Below are 10000 nucleotides of genomic sequence, written 5' to 3'. Positions count from 1 at the left end.
CACTGTGTGGATATTAACACATTAAAGGACGAAATGGCAGCTACAAGTGAAGATAAGATGTACTTTAAGGACAAGTCAGATCTTGCGTTAGGAAACAGTGAAAATAATGACCAGAATAGAGTTGATACCGATAAGAACAAAACCACTGATAGTAGTAATTTCCCCCAGGAACAGGGGAAAAATCTTTCTTCATCAATTCAGGACAGCACCATCAGCTCTACCGTTGCAGGGAGTAAAATGTGTAACGTTGGCCTTGAAAATCATGGAATTCTCTCTAAGATTAGGTCAAAGTTAAAGAGCAAAAGCAAAAAGACTATCGAGCCCTGTCATAAACCCTACATGATCACTACTGGTACTCAGACCGACTTTACAGACAGTGAAGACACACTGAAGCCTACAACAAATGAGGGGAATGACTGTAAACAGTTGGATCCTCGATCGATTTATGTTGATCTTGAAGAGAATTACAGACTCTCTAGATTAGAACATATGAGTGTATTAGTTGTAGCCCTTAGGCATATTGTCAGAATAGGGCATCCGAAAGGGAATACAATCGGCTTTCCATATCCAGGAACTGCCGACAGGCTGTTTTTGCGATGTAATAATCTACCAACCGGGGAGAAAGAATTGGGCGAGATTCTTCAGAGGGCATATACCCGACGTAACGAAAAATTTGATCAAGAGGAGCTCTACAAGGAATTTGTGGAGTGTTACGGTAGAACAGTCTATGAGTACGACAAGACAGGCTTCAGATTTTATAATCATGTCAGACAGCCTTAAATGAGTAGGAGGGAATTAGGTATAGCTGTTGCTCAGATTAATGCTATGCGTAGCACCACTGTAATGACAGAAATATGGAAGGTTGCAGAAGATCGAGGTCTGGATATCATATGTATCCAGGAGCCTTACACTACGAAAGGGAAACTGGTACATTGCCCAATGGGTGCAAGAGTGATCATGTACGGAGAGAACCCAATGGTGGCTGTTGTAGTACTGAAAAGAGATGTTTCAGTGACAACAATTGCTCAGGTAAATGATGAACACTCTGTTACTGTGGAGCTAACGACAACTGAGGGTGTCTTTCTCTTAACTAATCTGTACTTTCAATATGCACATGAGATACAACCCTATCTTGACAAAATGATAAGAGCCAACGAGGTCGGAGGTAACAGATACCACATTTTCACAATAGACGCAAATGCTAAATCAGTACTATGGAATAGCAGAGAAACTGACGAGAGGGGACTTGAACTACAGGATGCTATTGCGGAGCAGAACTTAATAGTTGTGAATAAACCCGGGTTTCCACCAACTTATCATAACAGGGCAGGAGCAAAATCTAATATTGACATTACGTTGGCAAATGGTAGTGTGTTAAATAGGATACAGGCATGGCAAGTACTGAACAGAGTGACTACGAGTGATCATAATATGATTACCTTTAGCCTTGTAAGCGTGAACAATGTAAACAGGGAGGAGAATTATATAGGAACCTACTTCGATTATAAAAGAGCAGACTGGGAGCGTATGAGGGAGGAGTTTCAACTACAGGTGCCAGTGGGAAATGGCTTTGACATTGATTTGACAGAAGAAACAATACAGGTATATATACAAAACCTTATGAATACCTTCATACCTAAGCGCCCATTCTTTCGAGGCTCAAAAGTGCCATGGAGTTCCACTCTAACAGAATTAAAGAGAAATGCTCGTAGGGCACGGCGTGCATATCTGAGGTCTCTCGGTGACAGAGAGAGGCAGAGAAGGTTACTAATTTATCAGGAAATCAAAACAGTTTACAAGGAGGAATTAATCAATACGAGAATAAAGCACTGGGAAACTTTCGTTAAAAAGGAATTTCAAACTAATGTATGGGGCTTACCATATAAAATTGTGAGTGAGAAGCTTAAGACCCCTCTTATCTTGTCGACGCTTCAGAAGGCAGATGGTTCCACCACATCAGGGTGGCGAGACTCGGCAGAGTATTTAATGGAAAGTTTACTCCCAAGTGATGATCCAGCTTCAGATAATGAACACCAGGCACTCTTGAGACAGAAGATGCAAGAAGAGTATCGAGATGAAGGAGTGGTTGTACCATTTGCTCAGGAGGAGGTGAGTCGTGCTATTGACTCCATGAAGAGAAATGCTTGATTACTGCAAGGACAGAAGGGTAATATGGAGATCACCAGAACACACAATAATAAGGCACATTAGTAAGGGATGCCCCCAGGGCTCCATTTGTGGCCCTATATTCTGGGATATTTTGACAGAGCCACTATTGGAAATATTGGAAAACAACGAAAACGTTGCTGGTATAATAGCATATGCAGACGACCTGCTCGTAATCATAACTGGTGATTCTAGAAATTTAATTGAAAATCGAGCAACTACAGTCTTAAAAACTGCAAGTGAGTGGTGTACTTACAATAAACTTCAAATAGCGGTTAGTAAAACTAAATACATATTGTTAAAAGGTAAATTATCTGCAGCTAGGGGTCCATCCATAAAATTGCAAGGCACTCCAATTAGCAGGGAGACAGTTTGTAGATATCTCGGGGTACACCTAGATGAGGGGCTGATCTTTAGTGCACACATTAAATTGGTATGCGAGAAGGCACTGAACCTTATGAACAAGATCTGCACGATTGCTACCTCCAATTATAAATTACCCATAAATGTTGTTAGAATTTATCATGAGGCTATCTTAATGTCGATTGTGTCATTCGGGGCAAGTGCATGGGCACATAAGCTGCGGCAGGTGCAACCAGTTAGGCATCTGAGAAGAATGCAACGCACTGTTCTTATTAGAATGACAGGAGCCTTCAAAACCACGCCAGTGGAGGCACTGTTGGTGATCCTAGATCTATACCCTGTAGACCTACAAATCAGGCGTCGAGGAGCCCTTTACTGGCTGCGGAGGGGCAAAGCTGACAAAGTAGAGGCAATCACAGGTGTGCGAATAGAAAATAAATTAGAGCTCAAGCACTGGATGGACAGAGAATGGCAACAAATCTGGGACAACGTCAATACAGGTAGACGAGTGTACGAAATTTTCCCGGACATCAGGGAACGACACCGGATGCAACATATAAATGTGAGTAGGGGTATGGTCCATTTTCTTACTGGACATGGTCCATATCCCACTTACTTATATAAAATCAATAGTTCAGATAACAATAGTTGTATGTGTGGTGCTGAGGGAGATCCGGAACACATGGTATACATGTGTCAAGGAGATGATGGAACAATGGAAGTACCTCACATTTTACGTAGTAAGAATGTGTCTGAAATCGTGCGAGACGTAGACGCGTGTGAAGTACTGCGTGTGTTGTCAGATGAGTTTTCTGCTAAGCAGATGCGTGTGTATGCGATGACAGGGGGAAGAGCAGCACAGCAGGCAGCAAGAAGAACAGATCGACGGCGACGCGCGGATCCAGCAGTCCTGGGACCTGCAGCGGTGACGAGAGCACGGCGTGGTAATTCCCCAGATGAAGGAAATGCTACAGAACGAACCCCATCAGTACCAATGAACATTCACAATCGCCGTCGCTTCTTATGGTACGCTCCGCGTGGCCGTGCGCGGGCTGCCTATTTGGCGGATCGTCGAGTGGGTGAACATGATTCCTCTGAGTCTGGCGACGAAGTAGATGGCAGCGACAGGCATCGCGACGGCGGGGTGTTGCGACGGGATTCACGGCGATGAACAATGATATATAGAGTAGTGTCTAACATAGTTTAGCTAGTAGCTCAGACATTTTCGATGCTACATTACACCTAGTACATTCATGATTGTGATTAATTTTGGATAATTGATTTCACACTAGATAAGATATGGTCTAACCTAGTTTAGAGAGCTCAGGCATTTTCGATGCTGCACTACACTTAGTACATTGATGATTGTGTTTTAATTGTGGATAACTGATTTCATGCTAAACGAGATGGTCGGCACACATCCTGGGGTGTCATGGCATGATGTTTGCCAGAGATTACTCTGAAGTTTCCATGTCGTGACTATAAGGACAGGATGTATTCCTTAGGATGCTACACAAGATCAGTGCTTCATGGGATGCCAGGTCTTGAAGATCTACCTAGACCTTGGCAAGTGTACATGAGGCACAGATTTGATGGACAAGGCAATTGCTGAGTTGTATAACATCTTGGGGTAGGTTAGGTGGTGATGGGTCTTTTACACTTTCTCTAATTTCCTCTATAAACTCCACTCTATTTTCCGGTAGTTAGGCATTCATTATAAAAAATAATAATTAATAGAAAAAATTGTATTGGAAGTGGTTTGGCATGTAGTAGCAGCCCGGGTCCACGGCCCTAGGGACGGGCAACTCAGACAAGAGGCTAAGAAGGCTGAAAACTGAAAATAATTATGTAATTCACACATGCCAAAAATGTAATAATTCCTTATATATGACCTGCTTTAGTAATTTCCAGGTAGCAGGTCTCATGTTGTATTCAATGGAAAAAAAAAAAAAAAAGTCCCTATCTACTAGCTGCGGCTGTCTCATGCTGTGTGCCCCTAATTTTGTGGGGCTCATGGTTGGGAATAGGCAGCGGGGGAAGGATGCGACTCGAACATCTTAGCCTCTCCTTCCCAAGTGCCCCTGCCCGCCTTGTCGAGGTGCAGCTGTTAAGCCTTCGGGCGACCGAAGGGCAGGGGGGCGACGGCGTGCTGAATATCTTGTACGCCGGTTCCGGATGCTGGATTTGTCGCGGCGGGATCCTGGCCTAAGTCGGCGAAGGTCACCCGCCTTGCCCCTGGAATTCCGGGGCATGATCCGCCAAGCAGGGGCGTGGCGACATGTCCCCGGTCATGTTAGATGGGTCCAGACCCCCGAACGTCTGGGGGACCGGCCCGGCACCTGAGTAGGACCGGGTCTTTAGCCTTCTGGTGGAAACTCGGCCTAGTAGGGGGCGAAGGACGGAGGGTGAATCCGCTCTCCCGGAATGCGGGTGGCATTCGCCGGTAAGGGAGCGGGAGAAAACTTCGATGATGCAGCATTCGAAGAGGACTAGTGCGCTGTTCCCACAGCGCGCTAAACCTAGCAGCTCAGTTGTTGAAAGCTCTTGGTCAAGGGGCGGGACTGGTGAGCGAGCTGCATTTAGCCTCCCCCCATGCCAGAGAGGCCGGTCCGGGGAAAGAGACGGGCCTCCCCTTTTTCACTCTCTTCATTGTCAATATGGCTGAACCAGTGGAGAGTGACCATGCGCTCGATGTCGATTCGACTCGCGATGAGGTTCTTTCTGTAGCCGAGCGTCATGCTCGATTTTTGAATTTACTCGATTCCAGTGTTAAAAATGGTAAGATTAGTAATGTGGCAATTAATAACATTCGGGATTGTGTTGCTAGGTGGGCGATGGCCCATTCTCAGTTAGAAGGTCGTCTACTAGAATTGCAAAGGGAGAATGAACGCTTAAGAAGTCAGCCACCAGTTGCCAAATCATACGCCGCGGTTGCGAGTACCCCTGTGGTCAAGGCGCCGACGGCTAAAGAGACAATACAGGAAAATATTAAGAAAGTTGTCCCGACCGTGTTTATAAAGCCAAAAGATGGGGAGGACATTCGTGCAGTTAAAACTGCTTTTGAGAAATGTATAGATCCGAAACGTGATAAAATCAAGATCAGTACTGTTAGAACCGCGAAAAATGTATTGATTGTAGAAACAGCAACACATGAGGACAGTCAGCGGATAATGACAAATCCTCACCTGGTAGAGAAGGTCAGGTGCGAACCGCCAAGGAGGCGAAGGCCCTTAATGTGCCTTTATGATGTGCCGACGTACATGAATGCAGACAGTTTGTTGGAATCCATATACGTGCAAAATTTTGACATGACCATGACAAGGGAGGAGTTTGATAGTCAGTTTAGATTAAGGTTCAAGGTGGGACCAAGGGAAAAAGTTACTGTTCACCACGTAGTGGAGGTCTCGCCAGAATTGTGGAAACCTCTTGCTCGAATAGGAAGACTGTATGTTGGGTACTCTGCACTAAATATAAAAGATTACTTGGCAGTGCCGTGTTGCACTAAGTGCCAAGACTTGAATCATACGAACAAATATTGTCAAGAAGAACTTGCCCTGTGTGCCCATTGTGGGCAGGCGGGACACGAAAGAAAGGCTTGTCCTAGCAAGGACAAATCCCCTGTTTGCATACCGTGCAAGAAGAGGGCAAGAAAGTGTGGTGGACCAAAAGACTGCCCCACCTACCGTATGTTTCTTGACAGAATAATTCAGAGGACTGACTATGGCGACCCTTAAGGCACCGAAAAAGAAATCACCTAGCAAAATGAAAAGGGACGCGGAACGGGGAAAGCTAATTTGTAAAGCTTTGTCCACAGGTTCGCTGTACAGCCCAGACGAAGTTTCAAGTACCACGGGAGGATCGATGGTTGACGTCAGCATCCAGACGGATGTCGACTTGGCGGTGGCGGTTGGTCGGCTAACCAGTCGACTGTCGAATACCAAGTTGGAGGAGCCTGCGGAGCCAGACCTGCAGCGGCCAGATCAAGACCAGAGTATAGTCCCTACTGAAGATGATGGTGGTGGTGGTGGTGATGGTGGTGGTAGTAGCAGTAGCACTGATATGAACTTTGTAAATATTGTAAATAATAATGGTGGAGGAGCTTCTTATAATGCAGTTGGTCCTGGAGAGGTGTACAATGAATTTGAACATAAGTTGCGGTTAACCAGGCTTGAGGAACCGGTATTGTTAACGACTGCACTGAGGCAGCTTGTAAGAACTGGACACAGATTTGGCGAAGATATTACTTATCCTGCCTTGGAGGACGTAGATTGTATAAGTCTGCATGCAGCGAATATTCCGTCGCAACCTGATAATTTGCAGGAATTGGTGGAGCAGGTGTTTGCCAGGCGGGGCCGAAAATTTGATCTTGAAAAAATATACCGGGATATGGTTAAAATGTACTGCAGAAATGTCACAGATCTTTCGAAGCCATGGCCCGCTAGTCGCCTGCATGTATTTTATCCCCCAGGATAATGGGGTGTTTTAAAATATTGCAGATTAATGCAATGCGTAGCCACTTGGTTACGCAAGAATTAAGAAAGCTTGCGGAAGATGACCTGCTAGATATCTTAGTAATTCAAGAACCTGCCTCCTGTGCTGGCCGGATTCCTGGATTTCCTGCAGCCGCGCAAGTGGTGTTCTCTGGGGAGAATCCTATGAGCGCGGTTGTAGTTTTAAACAAGCTTATCAAAACAACTGTGCTGTCGCAATATTGCAATGAACATGTAATTGTAGTACAACTTAATTTGATGTCACATTTGGTATTTTTTGTTAATGTATACTGTCAATTTAGACAACATATTACTGGATTTCTTGATCAGTTGGATTGGATTTTAAGAATGCTGCAAGGAAAGCCGGTTATTGTATGTATGGATGCTAATGCGAAGTCCCCTTTGTGGTTTAGTGTGGAGCAGGACGAGCGGGGCGCTGAACTGGAGAATCTTGTAATGCAATTGCAGCTTGATGTAATAAATCAACCTGGTAACCCGCCTACCTTTTCAGGTAGAGCGGGTGCTGTTTCCAATATAGATGTTACGCTTGCATCTCAAAGCGCAGCACCGCACATTAGAGATTGGAAAGTTGTGAGCAATCTTACAGTAAGTGATCATAACTGTATATTCTTTGACTATTATATGGAAGTTGAAGAAGATATTGGGGACTGGGTAGAGCGATATAATTACCGTAAGACGGATTGGAACCGGCTGGTACAGGAGTTTCGTCCTCCAGGGTTGGGACCAGAGGAGGAGATACGGAATGTGGATGAAGTGGTGGATGAATTGGTGGTATCTATCGAGGCGGCTATTGCCGCGTCAGTACCCCGGGTGGCAAGGTTTGTTCGCAGACAGGCTACTCCGTGGTCCCCAGAGCTGACTGAGCTCAAGCGATCTGTCAGACGGGCGCGAAGAAATTACCAAAGGGGCTTTACACAAGAAGAGAGGCAATATCACCTGAGGATCTATCGTCGTCTCAAGATTCGATACCAGGAGTCAGTACAACGCGCAAGACGGCAGTCTTGGCAGAATTTTGTGAATGAGCAGCTGGGACTGGACCCCTGGGGGGTCCCGCACAAGCTTGTAAGAGAAAAAATCAGATCCCCCACGACGCTGTCCACCTTGCAGTTGGAAGATGGGCGGTCTACTACGACATGGGAAGAAACAGTCAATGTCTTGATGAAAGTCTTGCTGCCGGATGACGTCGTTGAAGAGGACACCGTGGAGCAGCGGGCAATACGGAATTCGTTATTGGAACCATATGAAAATGAAGCAAACGTATACCCCTTCTCTTCTGAGGAGGTGGTCACAACGCTTCATTCTTTTGCCAGGAAGAAGGCGCCCGGTCCCGACGGGGTGCCGGCGGAAATACTACAGTATCTAGCCCCTCAGCTTGCTCCAGATTTAGTTAAAATCTACAACACATGTCTACAGCTTGGAACATATCCGAGCAGATGGAAAACTGCAGAGGTGGTAATAATAAAGAAAGGTCCTGATAAGGATCCGCAGTTGCCCAAGTCTTATCGACCGATCTGCCTTCTAGATGTTTTGGGTAAAACTTTCGAGAAGTTGCTCACTGACAGACTCTTGAGCCATAGGACCTTGCATGGCACGAGTGATCGGCAGTTCGGGTTCCGCAAGGGTCGCTCCACACAGGACGCGATCAATGAGGTGTCTCGGGCTGTCCACTCGGCCAGTGCAAGGTATGTTCTGGGAATTATGGTGGATATTTCAGGGGCCTTTGACAACCTATGGTGGCCAGCGCTCTTTTCGCGCTTGCGCGAGATGGGGTGCCCTGGTCCGCTGTATCGATGTCTAGAGGCCTATTGTAATAATAGACTGGCTAGGATCACGGCTCCCGGGGCTGTGGTATCCAAGCAAATATCCCGGGGTTGTCCCCAGGGATCTGTAGTTGGCCCAGTGTTCTGGGATATAACAATGGAACCGCTGCTGAACATCTTGCAGGGGGATGCTTCAGTCTTGGGTGTCGTGGCCTATGCGGACGATCTTGTTATACTGGTGGAGGGGAATAGCCGAGTCGTTATTGAAGAACGTGTTAGAGTGGCTGTTGCCCTGTTGGAGAGTTGGTGCAACAGATCTAAATTGCAAGTGGCACCTAGGAAATCTTTGTATATGATCTTGAAGGGTAAGCTTAACAGAGACCCGACTGTGCGAATAAATGATACTGTAGTGTCTAGACAAGCATTTGCAAGATATTTGGGTGTCTACCTGGACGAGAATTGGAACTTTGGTGAGCACATTAAGCAGACTGCCGCAAAGGCCTTGGCCTTGTTTAATAAACTTATAACTATAGGGCAGCGGCGTTTTCACCTGCCGCAGAAAGCACTGCGTATGTATCACAACTGTTTGTTGGCACCTATAGTCGGGTATGGTGCAAGTGTGTGGGCCCACAGGCTAGCCTTGGTGAGGCCAGCAATGGCGGTTAGACGGGTTCAGAGGAATGTCCTTTTAAGATGTGTAGGCGCTTTTGGTACTAGTCCTACTGATGCCCTGTTGGTGGTGATGGGGTTGTGCCCATTGGATTTGATAATTCGCCAACAAGCGGCGTTTTACTGGTTGCAGAAACATGATATTGAGCGTGTCCGTGATATAATGGGTGCACCCCTTACTACCATCAGAGCAATTAAAAATCAGTTGTTAAATTTATGGCAAGAGGAGTGGGATCACTCCGAGACTGGCAGGCGTGTGTATTCTTTTTTGCCAAGCGTCAGAGCACGACTTAAGAACAAGGTAATGACGCCATCACCTGGCGTTATCCAATTTCTAACCGGACATGGACCCTATCCTGAATATCTACATAGAATTGGAAGAAGACCTACGCCAAGGTGTGACTGTGGGTTTCCACTAGGTACGCCTGAGCACGTGGTGTTTCTGTGTCCTATATATGAACAAGCTGCCTCAGAGGAGAGGCGGCTATTACCAACACTGGATGTGACTAATATTTTAACAAACAATGATAA

This window comes from Schistocerca nitens, chromosome 7, assembly GCF_023898315.1.
Source record: "Schistocerca nitens isolate TAMUIC-IGC-003100 chromosome 7, iqSchNite1.1, whole genome shotgun sequence".
In the NCBI taxonomy this organism is placed as follows: Eukaryota; Metazoa; Arthropoda; class Insecta; order Orthoptera; family Acrididae; genus Schistocerca; species Schistocerca nitens.
Note: the sequence above shows the minus strand (reverse complement) of the source record.